The sequence below is a fragment of the Rhinatrema bivittatum genome, chromosome 7, assembly GCF_901001135.1.
Source record: "Rhinatrema bivittatum chromosome 7, aRhiBiv1.1, whole genome shotgun sequence".
In the NCBI taxonomy this organism is placed as follows: domain Eukaryota; kingdom Metazoa; phylum Chordata; class Amphibia; order Gymnophiona; family Rhinatrematidae; genus Rhinatrema; species Rhinatrema bivittatum.
In genome coordinates, this window is record NC_042621.1 from 58,571,289 (window position 1) to 58,584,520 (window position 13,232).

The window sequence follows — 13,232 nt, forward strand, 5'->3', positions numbered from 1 at the left end:
TGTCAGCGGGTTAGGAAAACGGACACTCAATTGTATTCCTAACCTGTGCACAGTCATGGGTTAGGAAAATGGAAGCTTGTTAACTGAGCGTCCCTTTTCCTAATCTGACTGCCAGCACACTTTTTATTTTTTAAGGTTTTTCCTTTTTCTTTTCTTCCGACTTAATACTGTCACGATATTAAGTTGGAGGAACTATCGGAAAGCAGTATTTTCTGCTTTTGGGCTCCTCAAAAATGAACGCTTGCTCCAGGGCAGGCATTAAATTTTGACAATAAAAATGCACGTCAGGCGCACATTTTTTTTTTTTGCATTGGGGAAATAGCTAATACCCTGATCAAGATTCATTTACATGTGATGAGCACTATTAGCTACTCACTCGGTTGAATGCATGTTTTGGACATGCTAACCCAAGTTTTGCATCGGTCTGTAACAGAAGAGGAGAAAGTCAGCGAATCAATCCCATAGGAGTAGATTTTTAAAAAAAGCGCGATCGCGTACTTTTGTTTGTGCAGCAGGCGCAGACAAAAGTACGCTGGATTTTATAAGATACGCACGAAGCCGCGCGTATCTTATAAAATCCTGGATCGGCACGTGCAAGGCTGCCAATTTTGGGCAGCCGGCGAGCGCCGAGCCGCGCAGCCTGCCTCCATTCCCTCCGAGGCCGCTCTGAAATCGAAGTGGCCTCGGAGGGAACTTTCTTTCGCCCTCCCCTCACCTTCCCCTCCCTTCCCCTACCTAACCCATCCCCCTGGCCCTATCTAAACCCCCCCCCACCTTTATCCATGGATTTACGCCTCCTGGCGCGTCAAGACCCGACCCGGGGGCGGTTCCGGAGGGCGCGGCCACGCCCCCGGAACGCCCCGGGATGAAACCTCGCCCCCGGGCCCGCCCCCGAAACGCCGCATCCCGCCCCCAAAACGCCGCGTCGTTCGGCCCTGCCCCCGACACGCCCCCTTCTAAAAACCCCGGGACTTACGCGCGTCCCGGGGCTCTGCGCGCGCCGGCGGCCTATGCAAAATAGGCGCGCCGGCACGCGAGGGCCCTGCTCGCATAAATCCGGGCGGATTTACGCGAGCAGGGCTTTGAAAATCCGCCCATTAGTCTACAATCAAAATGTAACTTCCAATGAATTATATCTGTCTTGACCCACCAATTCTCTATCAATGCTATATGTGTGTCATGTTCTACTTCCTGAATTTTCTTTTGTCTGTGGGACATCCATTCTCATTTACCCTTTTTTTCTTATAGCCTCACCAGTAAATGGGATGGAAGACCAGACTGAAAGGATGTGAGGAGTCCTCCTATCAAAACCAGTGCTGAGAGGGAAACTTCATCTCCCACCTGCAAATGATACCCCTGGAAAATATAGCAAAAAAAAAGTTAATATTTTATTGTGATGATTACATTTTCAATAAATATAATTTGCATTATTATATGAGGATTTTGCTTTTAAATACAGTTGTGAAAACAAGGGATATGCATTTGACTGAAACAAATGGGTAAAATGCAACAAATGAGTCCATTTTTGTTTCATTTATGGACCCCCAAAATGAATGGAGGGTGCCAACAATTTTAAACATACATTTTGTTTCATTTATTTATATTCCCCCTGCAAGAATAGATGTGCTGAGCAAACAAACAACATATATAAGTTCCAAGTGGTGATTATAGCAACCAGTTCTTGTCTGTGAGACAAGGGAGTCTTCTGGGAGTTGGCAAGAAGACTGGATGGAGGACAAATCACAGTTACACATCTTTTTAACTAGTCAATAGTTGCCATCTGGATAAAATGACACAGGCATTCTCCCATAGAGCATATGCCAAGAAAGTCAATTTTTCTCTTTCATTTAGGAGAGAAGGATCTCTTTTCAGAAGCTCTCTAAGTGTTTTAAAAAGCTTTAAAAAAAAAAAAAAAAGTAAATGTCTTTTTATGATCTTCCTTCCTGCGAGAATTCTCACTCACTGTCGAGCCGATACAGTACAGTGCGCTCCGGTGGAGTGCATTGTTAGCCTGCATTTGGACAGGCATTTTCGACGCACTAGCTTTACCCCTTACAGTAAGGGGTAATAGCGCATCAAAAATGTGCATCCAACCCCCTCAAAACTAATGCTGCCCGCAACATGCAAATGCATGTTGATGGCCCTATTAGTTATTCCCGCGCGATACAGAAAGTAAAATTTGCAGCCAAGCCGCACATTTTCTTTCAGAAATTAACGCCTGCCCAAAGGCTGGCGTTAATTTTTGCCAGCACTGGGAAAGTGTACAGAAAAGCAGAAAAAAACTGCTTTTCTGTACACTCTCCGACTTAATATCATAGCGATATTAAGACGGAGGCCCCAAAAGTAAAAATAAAAGTTAACATTTAAAAAAAAATTATCGTCCTGTGGCTCGTGGGTCGGAAGACAGATGCTCAATTATGCCGGCGTCCATTTTCTGAACCCGTGGCTGTCAGCAGGTTTGAGAACCGACACCGATAAAATTGAGCGTCAGCTGTCAAACCCGCTGACAGCCGCCGCTCCTGTCAAAAAGGAGGCGCTAGGAAAGTGCTAGTGTCCCTAGCGCCTCCTTTTACTGTGGGCCCTAATTTGCATAGGCCACCCTCCTGAATCACGCACCCAGGAGAGTGGCCTGTGCGTGTGCAAGGAGAGCCGACGCGTGCCGGGAGAGCAGGTGCTCGCCGGCTCTCCCACACATTTTTCTGTATCGGCCTGTGTGATAGAAACAGGGAGCCAGTGCTTTCTATATTTACTATTGAAGGGGAAGGAGTGGATATTAAAGCAGTGGCAGTGATTTTATGTTTGTATCTGAGGTAGACATGCAATGAGCTTATCTACAGGCAGATTGAAGAGAAGAAATTCACAGCCTTGCCAATCATCTTATTTCTGTTTCTATCAGTTTATTTACGTGTACAGACATACACACACTGTATGTTCATGAGTGTATATGAGACAGAGTCATTTTTGCACCCACTAGAGTAATACTGTGAGTAGTGGTACAGTATTTTTTTGTGATATCAAAACCCCAGTAGGTACTTCAGATTCCATCATGCCACTGTGAAGAAATGGTAGAGGAGAGAATGACAGAGGCTGAGGATTGGGTGTTGCTGCAGAGCCAGCCCAGTCTATCATAACAAGCAGTACTAATAGTAGTAAAAAAAAAAATTGTCCTGCCCCTAAACTTAAAAGAGGCTTTTTTAGCCACAGAATGCCAGGAGTGGAAGCCAGATCAAGCCAGAAGAAATTGAAATTTGTAGACAATGTGCCACTGCTGCCTGTTCTTCTCCTTCTTATTTTGGAGCAAGGGGCAAAAGGCAGAAAAACATCTGAAACTAGCATTAGCAGGGCAGGGGCATGGACAGAAGCAACAGAAGTGTAACACCCAAAACCAGCAGAATGCTTCTCTATGGTTAACTGCTTCTAAGGCAATGGAGACAATTGATACTGAGGAAGAATCTTGTCTGGAATTCCCTGAATCAGAACCTATAGTTGAAGAAAATTTGGGAGGTTTAGTCAGTAGTGTCTTAGCATTCAGTGAGATGATGGAGGAGATTGATGATAGTGATGATGTTGACAGCAAGTTCCAGGAAGACAGACAGTGTAGGTAGAGAATGTAAGTAATATCCCCAGTCTTTTTTCTCACAGTCCATCCTCAACCTCAACTCCAGTGTCAGCAGAAGCTCTCAGGGATATAGAGAAGAGATCATGCAAGACATCCTTGCCACTGCTTCAATCAGTCCACTCCTAATAGGGCCATCAAAATGAGGGAGGATCTGCGGTTTGCTCAGTATGGGGTAGATTTTCAGACGAGCGCGAACAGCCTACTTTTGTTTGCGCTCCAGGCGCAAACAAAAGTACGCTGGATTTTAGTAGATACGCGCGTAGTCGCGCGTATCGGCTAAAATCCTGGATCGGCGCGCGCAAGGCTATCGATTTCGTATAGCCTGCGTGCGCCGAGCCGCGCAGCCTACCCCCGTTCCCTCCTAGGCCGCTCCAAAATCGGAGCGGCCTAGAAGGGAACTTTCCTTTGCCCTCCCCTCACCTTCCCCTCCCTTCCCCTACCTATCCCACCCACCCGGCCCTGTCTAAACCCCCATCCTACCTTTGTCGGGGGATTTACGCCTCCCAGAGGGAGGCGTAAATCCCCGCGCGCCAGCGGGCCTCCTGCGCGCCGGGCCGCGACCTGGGGGCGGGTACGGAGGGCGCGGCCACGCCCCCGGGCCGTAGCCACGCCCCCGTACCCGCCCCCAAAACGCTGCCGACACGCCCCCACAACGCCGCGCACTCCGGCCCCGCCCCCCGTCCCGCCTCCCGACACGCCCACTCCGAAAACCCCGGGACTTACGCGAGTCCCGGGGTTCTGCGCGCGCCGGTGAGCCTATGTAAAATAGGCTCACCGGCGCGCAGGGCCCTGCTCGGGTAAATCCGCCCGGTTTTGGGCGGATTTACGCGAGCAGGGCTCTGAAAATCCGCCCCTATATTCATAGTAATAAGGACATCAGCCATTGGTGGCATTGCGCACTCCCACAGACAAATTGGGTGGCCCAGCATTGGAGCACACCTTCATGACGTCGCCACTCCTGACGCTGGGCCAAATCAGGGGGAAGGCAACACCATTGGTGGTACCGCCGCAAAGAGAACCCCACAGCACCGGCAGTATGATACTAGTGCCAACATGGTCACCATGTGGAGGGGCGGGCAAAGGTTCCCCCCTCTGTCCCAGTTGAGGTAAGGCAACAGCGCATTGCAGGCAGCCACCCACATGGATGCACCCGGTTTTTCGCAGTGCCCGCATATCCATGCTGGAGGGCTAACCATTAACTGGGGAGCACGGACACCCATGGTTCTATTCCACCCCCACCCAGCCTAGTTGGACTCAACGGATTACACACAAAGAAATAAACATGACAGATAATTTGTATGAAATGTTTGCAGCTATTTATTAAAGCCCCTAACAGGGGAGTCTATTATAGGCACCGAGTCCGGTCAATAATGTCTACATATTGCTACTGGGCAAGGGCCGATAATGCTGATTTTCCACCCAAGCAGAACTGCAGGGTCTCACTCCCTGCAAGCCTTTGGACAGCTGTCTTGACTGCCAAACACTGGATGGGATCTTGGCCCGGCCTCCACAAAGCAAGCCTGCTGGAGCCCCTCCCAAAGTATCCAGCCCTCGATCCATCAAGACCCCAAACCCGGGGCCCAACATTGATTTTCTGTGACAAATGAGTGGTGCTCCCTAGGCCTCTCTCCTTCATACTGGCACTTTCCAGCTTCCTTTTATGCCTCTGTATTTACGAATGCTTTTCTGGACTCGGTCGCCACTGCCACAGAGGCCAGGCACATGTGGGCATGGGCGTACTCTTCCCCCACACGTGACAGGCTCTCCCCAAACAAACGGCTACAGCTCATGCATCAGATCACCTCCGAAAAGCTTTGAGGAACATATCATTTCCCAAGTTCAACAAGTTTAATCCTTCCAAAGCACACAAATCTGTGAAGTGTCCATCCACCCATTCATGTCGCAAATGTTAGCTTTAGCTACCTGCTGATTGAACTTGGCATGGTACCTTCCCCACCATCCAGTGCACATCATATTGTGCTGAGTTATTGTTTCAGACCAGCAGATTTTTTAGGACAGCCATGATGAAGCGAGGTGGATCAAGTCTTTCCTGATCGTGTTCTTCAGAGAGACACTGACAACCTTACTTAAATCACTGTCACCAAGGTGTATGATGATCAAATCAGGTAGTGTCAGGATCTCTCTTCCCAGCTGCAGCATGGGCCAGAGCTGGTGCCAACACATGCCTCCTTGACCCAGTCATTTGATTGTCCATCCTATTCTGCCAACCAAAGGTCATGATCAAATTTCCCTTTTATTGCCCTTTTCTGAACATGCATGATAAACGAATGGCCTAGAATCCATGTAGAATGACATTGGATGGCAGCTGAAAGTGAAATGGAAAACTTAGGTTATAGTGTGCACCCAGCCCAGTGCCAGCGCAGGGGAACCATCATCGTGCCTAATGTATGACGCATAGGCTTCCGACTTCCATTGACCCATATAGAAAAATGTTAAATAAATAAATAAATAAATCTGCTGTATAACTGCCTGCGAAATCCCAGCAATGGCAGCACTGGAGGTGGCACCGATGCGAAATGAGTGAGTGCCACAACATTCACTCCGAAGCCCTGCTTCCGTCAGTGCTTTTTTGAACACTGCCTAATGGTGATTTATCGTGATGTAGCAAAAGACCTTTCCCTTTAGGGCATAGGGTTACGTATAGGGTCACGATTGCTACTGGACATGTTAACAAACCTCTAACTGCTGTTAGTGTGATGATTTGATCACTGGCCCCCTGATCGGTCTTAGACTGTCTCAACTTTAGGTATAAAGTGCCATTTGAGATGCTGACTTCCTCCCCCAGTAAGCCATGTAGCTGCCTGAGATGCAATTCGCAATGGTGCTGTGAACTTGCTAACATGCAGTACTCTGAAAAATGCCAGCGCAAATGCAGCCCAGAAGAGCACAGTCATACTCATCTGTAGCTACTGTGTGCAAGAAGCGCCAGACATGTAACAGATCGTGGGTTAATGGTCTCCACGCGTCATGCCAAGGCAAACACTCCTTGGCCCAGCCTAGCATCACCCTTTTAACAGCAAAATGTGTGTGGCCCGTTTCTAGCTTTGAGAAAAATGCTAGGGCTGCTAGGTGCATATTCCAGGAACATACTTTGCTTGCATCATAATGTTCGTGTGCAGGCAACATAAACAGATGCCCTCAGCAGCTCTGCCACCAGGAGGCACTTGGAGGTCTGTTTGTTTATTCATCGAACTACTGCAGCATTGTCGTACCATAACACCACATGTTGACAGCTGAGTGTGTCACCCCAAATGTGTACAGTGACAATGATAGGAAAAAGCTTGAGAAATGTGATGTTCTTGGTTAAGCCGTGTGTGGTCCATCTGTACAGCCAGCACGCCATGCACCAGTTTCCCCTAAATTAGACACCAAATCCAATGCCTCCTGATGCGTCCGAGTATAACTAAAATTGCTGCTGACCAGGCTAGGAAGCCAGGCTGAGACACCACTGAAGCCTGAGGAACTTGGACCATAAATTCAGGTCTACCTGTATGGGCATGCTAACCCACAGGTGGTGGTGGGGGTCACAAACTAGACCTACTGTGGACCGAATTAAGCGATGCAGGAAAATCCTGCCCATGGGATTAACCAATAAGGAAGACTGCCTATGAGGGACCTCATGTGCCTCAGCGTGACTTTCCTGCAGCGTAAGGTGACAGCGACCAGTTATGACAGTTTGTTAGTCACTTTGGAGTCTGGATTCCATCTGCATGGAATCAAGCTCAATCCCTAGCAAGGTAAGGACAGTTACTGGGCCAAGGACTTGTCTTCTGCCAAAGAGACATCAAACAGTTTAATGCATTCAGTTTAATGCATCCATCTTCTGGCAACAAAGTTAAAGAAAGGCTTGTGGTATACACCAATGGTATCCCACTTGTGGTATATGAGATCCCACTAGTATACACTAATGGTATCCCACTTGTGGGACTGACTGGTGGGTAAACCACATTTAAAGGAATAGGTATGATGGCTATGGAATTTTAAAAGATTGTTGCGATCGGTCAATTTTCGATAAACTGTGGTACTGATTTCTCCACTTTGTAATTGAATCATTACATCCAGGAAAGATAATCGATCTTTTGACCATTGTGCGGTGAATTGCAGATGTTCATTGTTTGTATTTATCCAATCACAAAATCCCTTAAGGTGATCTTCTGTATTCTTCCATATTAAAAAGATGTTATCTATGTAACGACACCATATTATGATGTCCTGCCACCACTCGGAATTATAAACAAATTCCCTTTCAAAATCAGCGATATATAAATTCGCTGTGGTCGGTGCTAATGGTGATCCCATAGGGATTCCATGTGTTTGTAAATATATATCTGACTCAAACAAGACAGTGAGACTAAATGAACAATCAAATCTTTATGGGTAGAAATCCCTTGTGTGTTGGGGGAAGACTATAGTGATAGTATACTACCATCCACCTAGTCAAGATGGTGAGACAGACAGTGAAATGCTAAGATAAATTAGGGAAGCAAACCAAATTGGTAGTGCGGTAATAATGGGAGATTTCAATTACCCCAATATTGACTGGGTAAATGTATCATCGGGTCATGCTAGAGAGATAAAGTTCCTGGATGAAATAAATGACAGTTTTATGGAGCAATTGGTTCAGGAACTGACAAGAGAGGGAGCAATTTTAGATCTAATTCTCAGTGGAGCACAGGATTTGGTGAGAGAGGTAACAGTGGTGGGGCCGCTTGACAATAGTAATCATAATATGATCAAATTTGAATTAATGACTAGAAAGGGGACAGTAAGCAAATCCATGGCTCTCGTGTTAAACTTTCAAAAGGGAAACTTTGATAAAATTAGAAAAATAGTTAGAAAAAAACTGAAAGGAGCAGCTAAAAGGTAAAAAGTGTGCAAGAGGTAAGGTCATTGTTAAAAAATACCATCATAGCACAGTCCAGATGTATTTCACACATCAAGAAAGGTGGAAAGAAGGCAAAATGATTACCGGCATAGTTAAAAGGGGAGGTGAAAGAAGCTATTTTAGCCAAAAGATCTTCATTCAAAAATTGGAAGAAGGATCCAACAGAAGAAAATAGGATAATGCATAAGCATTGGCAAGTTAAATGTAAGACATTGATAAGACAGGCTAAGAGAGAATTAGAAAAGAAGTTGGCCATAGAGGCAAAAAATCACAGTAAAAACTTTTAAAAATATATCTGAAGCAGAAAGCCTGTGAGTGAGTCAGTTTGACTGTTAGATGATCGAGGGGTTAAAAAGGCACTTAGAGAAGATAAGGCCATCGTGGAAAGATTAAATGATTTCTTTGCTTCAGTGTTTACTGAAGAGGATGTTGGGAGGTACCCATACCCGAGAAGGTTTTCATGGGTAATGATGCAGATGGACTGAACCAAATCATGGTGAACCTAGAAGATGTGGTAGGCCTGATTGACAAAGTGAAGACTAGTAAATCACCTGGACTGGATGGTATACACCCCAGGTTCTGAAGGAACCCAAAAATGAAATTTAAGACTTATTAGTAAAAATTTGTAACCTATCATTAAAATCATCCATTGTGCCTGAAGACTGGAGGGTGGCTAATGTAACCCCAATATTTAAAAAGGGATCCAGGGGCGATCCTGGAAACTACAGACCAGTTAGCCTGACTTCAGTGCCAGGAAAAATAGTGGAAAGTGTTCTAAATATCAAAATCACAGAACATATAGAAAGACAGGGTTTAATGGAACATAGTCAGCATGGCTTTACCCAAGGCATGCCTCACAAATCTACTTTACTTTTTTGAAGGCGTTAATAAACATGTAGATAAAGGTGAACCGGTAGATGGAGTGTATTTGGATTTTCAGAAGACATTTGACAAAGTTCCTCATGAGAGGCTTCTATGAAAGTAAAAAAGTCATGGGATAGGTGACGATGTCCTTTCGAGGATTACAAACTGGCTAAAAGACAGGAAACAAAGAGTAGGATTAAATGGACAATTTTCTCAGTGGAAGGGTGCTTTTCAATATGGCCATATGGCCATATTGCCGTACTGCAAAATGGCGCCGATTCGAGTGCAGGAGGTCGTTCCCGGACCCCCGCTGGACTTTTGGCAAGTCTTGTGGGGGTCAGGAGGCCCCCCCAAGCTGGCCAAAAGTCCCTGGGGGTCCAGCGGGGGTCCGGGAGCGATCTTCTACGCTCGTGACGTCGGGGACAGGAACCAAAATGGCGCCGGCGCTACCTTTGCCCTGTCATATCACAGGGCAAAGGTAGCGCCGGCGCCATTTTCTATCAACGCACTTGTGGCCCGAGAGTGGAAGATCACAACGGGACCCCCCCACTGGACCCCAGGTAATTTAAGACATTTTGGGGGGGTTCGGGAGGGTGGGGAATTTATTTTAAAGGGTCGGGGTGGGTTTTAGGGATGTTTTAGTGTGCCTGTTTTCCCGCCCTCCCCCGATTTACGATTTACACGATATTTTAAAAAACAAAACCGCGACGATCCGATTCCCTCCCCCCCAGCCAAAATCGATTGTTAAGACGATTGATCACACGATACACATCTCTATTGATTAGTAGTACAAGCAGGAGCAACACCCTGCCAGCTACCACTTCCTCTTCCACCTCAATAGGCCAAGACCATAATGCCCCCACAGAACCGTCTCTTCTGACACAGGCCATAACTAAAGCAGCTATCAAAAGAGTTCCTTGCCCTACCCCAGAAGACCCCAGCAGAAATTTATGTCATGGAGACAAAATATCTTGAGCATATTACACCTATTCTGAAACTTTTACATTGGCTGCCATAGCGGAGCGAATACGGTTTTAAAGTTTTATGTCTTTTATTTAAAGCCATAAAAGTGGAAGAACATCCTGTTACAATTGCTCCTGTAGCCGTGCCACAGGAGGCCTCTCACCTTTTCCCTGGAGGCTGCACTGAAGCCGGGGTCTTACCTGGACAGCCTATCCTGGTTTTGCTCCATGGCCTGGGAAGCCTTCGATGCCCTCAGGGCCTGCCTGAGGCCTGTTCCACTCAGTTTGGACTTCCTTGTTTGGGCCCGACCCTTCTTCCTAGGGGCCGACCCGCAGCTCTTTGCTTTAGTTATAGGGCCAGCCAGGTGTGGTTCATCTACACTCTTCCTAGGGAGTTGCCTGCTTACAGCATTATAAAAGGATCTTCACTTCAGTTCCTGTTTGCCTTTGGATTGGGTTCCACAGTCGTTTGTGTCTTCTGACTGGTCCAGGTCTGCCGTGGTCTGCTTCCGCTTTGACGGCCTTGTCATCATGTTCTTCGTTGGAGCTCCATGTCTCATGTTGGTGTCGTGATCCAGTCCTGATGTTCCACCCTGATGTCTTCGCTTTCACCCCTGCCTTTGGCTCCTTGATGTCCACCTTCTGGCATGCCATGTTGTGGTCCGTGACCAGCCCATGGGTAGTGACTGTGTGGGGCGCTCATGGTACTTGGGCATCTACAACTGCGCAGTACAAGCCTCCAGAAAACTTCTGCTTCAGTTCTTGCTTGCTTCCGTCCCGGTCTTCGGAGTCCCTTGTATTGCATCCATCCATACCCAAGACTCTGATTGAACCTTTGCCTTTCAGCGTGGTCCGTGACCAGCCTAGGAGGGGCTGTGTAGAATGCACCTGGGTATGGGCTTTTACAGTATCTTCGCCATGTTCCAGTTCATCTACTCCACATCTCATCTGGAGCCTGCCTCGTGTTCGGCGTGGTCCGCGACCAGCTCACTGGTAGTGGCTGTGTAGGGCGTGCTGCGTTGCAGTCTCAACCCAGCTCTTGACCTTGCTTCTGAATATCCTTTGCCTGCAGTACCTAGCTTCTGAACATTTGTCCAAGTACCTGCACAAGTCTTCGTCTGTGTATCCAAAGCACCTCGTTCCTGAGTCTTCGTCTGTGCACCCAAGTACCTTGCTCCTGAAGTCTCTTCTCCAAGCTGACCTGTCCTAACTTCTTTAGCCTTTCCTCATAGGGGATCCATTCCATGCCCTTTCTCATTTTGGTCACTCCTCGCTCTACTTCCTCCAATGCAACTTTTGCTCTCAGTGTGTGGGTTTGTCTTATCTGTGTCACAGAAAGATTGCGTGTGGGTGTGGGTGTCATTCTGTGTCAGAAAGAAAGACACTCAATCACACACACACTTTCATTAACAAAGTAATGTGTGGGTGTGTCTGAGACAAAGAAAGACATCCATACACACTTTCTCTGACACACACATTCCATCATTGTACTGCTGCTCCTATGCTGACACTGGATCCATGGCTGTAGCCATGAAGAAAACTAGAAAACAGAAGAGAGCAGAGAACCTCAGGGTAGGTTCCCTCTCTGCCAGAAGAACTGCTGTGGTACCTGGTTTTGATTGTAGTGGCTCCACAGGCATGGGACCACTGCAATTAACATCAATTACATGACTGGCCTGACTAGCCCACTGGGGCATGCCTGAAGCCCTGATAGGCCAATCTGCCCCTGTATATGGCCATGTGCTGGCACTCTGCCTATGTGCACCAATATCTTAAATCTGGCACTCATAACACAGTAATACAGTAATAATGGCAGATAAAGACCCAGCTGTCCATCCAGCTTGCTCAGCAAGTTTATTTTTATTTTATTTGTATAGTTTTTTATTCCTTAGTGTAGTAATTACTACTCTGTGCATGTTACCCCAATTAGCATGGGTTATCTCTTTCCTTCATCTCCATCCTTTAGTCATTAGGGAACCCCCTGTGTTTATCCTATGCCACTCTCCAATCTTCAGAAAAAAATGAACCCAGAAACAGTAGCACAGGGACACATCACTGGGAACTCAGTGAAAATGTGGAAGGGAATAAGATGATACCAGAAAGAGAGGGTATTTCTGTTACGCTCGGGCTGTGTTCTGGTGTTGTGAACACCATCCAGAAGAGTGGCTCCAGGTGGAGAGAGATAGGGATGGCTGGAAACAGCGTCAAATTCCAGGCTGGGTCAGGGCAGGCGGCAGGCAACAGTGTCAGAGTCCAGGCTGGGTCAGGGCAGGCGGCAGGCAACAGTGTCAGAGTCCAGGCTGGGTCAGGGCCCCTAGTAGTAAGGCAAAGAGCCCGAAGGCCACACACACACACACGGCAGAGCAGAGGCCCCGTAGGTCACACATGAACACAGGGCAGAGGGCCCAAAGGCCACACACACACTCACAGCAGAGCAGAGAGCCTGAAAGCCACACACACGGCAGAGCAGAGAGCCCGAAAGCCACACACGCACACGGCAGGGCAGCGAGCCCGAAGGCCACACACGCACACGGTAGGACAGCGGACCCGAAGGCCTCACTCACACGGCAGAGCAGAGAGCCCGAAGGCCTCACTCACATGGCAGGGCAGAGGGCCCGAGGACCGCACGCGCAGTAAGCAAGGCAAGGCAGGGTAGAAGGCCCGAAGACCACACACAGCGCAAGGCAAGGCAAAGCAGGGTAGAAGGCCCGAAGGCCACACACAGCGCAAGGCAAGGCAAAGCAGGGTAGAAGGCCCCGAAGACCACACACAGCGCAAGGCAAGGCAAAGCAGGGTAGAAGGCCCGAAGACCACACACAGCGCAAGGCAAGGCAAAGCAGGGTAGAAGGCCCAAAGGCTACACACAGCGCAAGGCAAGGCA

At 47.7% G+C, this 13,232-nt stretch overlaps 1 long non-coding RNA gene across 1 annotated transcript in view; it reads right to left on the reverse strand.

Annotated features, from left to right (window-relative positions):
• The window catches only part of LOC115096124, a 156,164-nt gene that overhangs the window by 22,708 nt on the left and 120,224 nt on the right, over positions 1 to 13,232 (reverse strand). The window contains exon 2 of the long non-coding RNA XR_003857981.1: positions 1,255 to 1,356. This is a non-coding gene — a long non-coding RNA (uncharacterized LOC115096124). The remainder of the gene's footprint in view (positions 1 to 1,254; positions 1,357 to 13,232) is intronic.